This window comes from Sinocyclocheilus grahami, unplaced genomic scaffold, assembly GCF_001515645.1.
Source record: "Sinocyclocheilus grahami isolate Dianchi unplaced genomic scaffold, SAMN03320097.WGS_v1.1 scaffold494.1, whole genome shotgun sequence".
Taxonomy (NCBI): Eukaryota; Metazoa; Chordata; class Actinopteri; order Cypriniformes; family Cyprinidae; genus Sinocyclocheilus; species Sinocyclocheilus grahami.
The window spans coordinates 592,396-592,746 of NW_015505673.1; the positions used below are offsets into that span (position 1 = coordinate 592,396).

The 351-nt window shown below is 55.3% G+C and overlaps 1 protein-coding gene across 6 annotated transcripts in view; it reads left to right on the forward strand.

The window, feature by feature from the left end:
* Positions 1-351, forward strand: part of hdac7a (histone deacetylase 7a) — a 92,630-nt gene that overhangs the window by 72,034 nt on the left and 20,245 nt on the right. The gene's annotated exons all lie outside the window — the stretch shown is intronic.

Genomic DNA, 351 nt, shown 5'->3' on the forward strand with positions numbered 1-351 from the left:
TCTGTGTGTGTGTGTGTGTGTGCGTGTCTGTGTGTGCGTGTGTCTCTGTGTGTGTGTGTGTGTGTGTGTGTGTGTGTGCGTGTCTGCGTGTCTGCGTGTGTCTCTGTGTGTCTGTGTGTGCCTGCGTGTGCGTGCGTGTGCGTGTCTGCGTGTGCGTCTGCGTGTGCTTGTGTCTGCGTGTGTCTGCGTGTGTCTGTGTGTGCATGTGTCTGCGTGTGTGTCTGTGTGTGCGTGTGTCTGTGTGTGCGTGTGTCTGTGTGTGTCTGTGTGTGTCTGTGTGTGTGTGTGTGTGTGTGTGTGTCTGTGTGTGCGTGTGTCTGTGTGTGTCTGTGTGTGTCTGTGTGTGTGTGT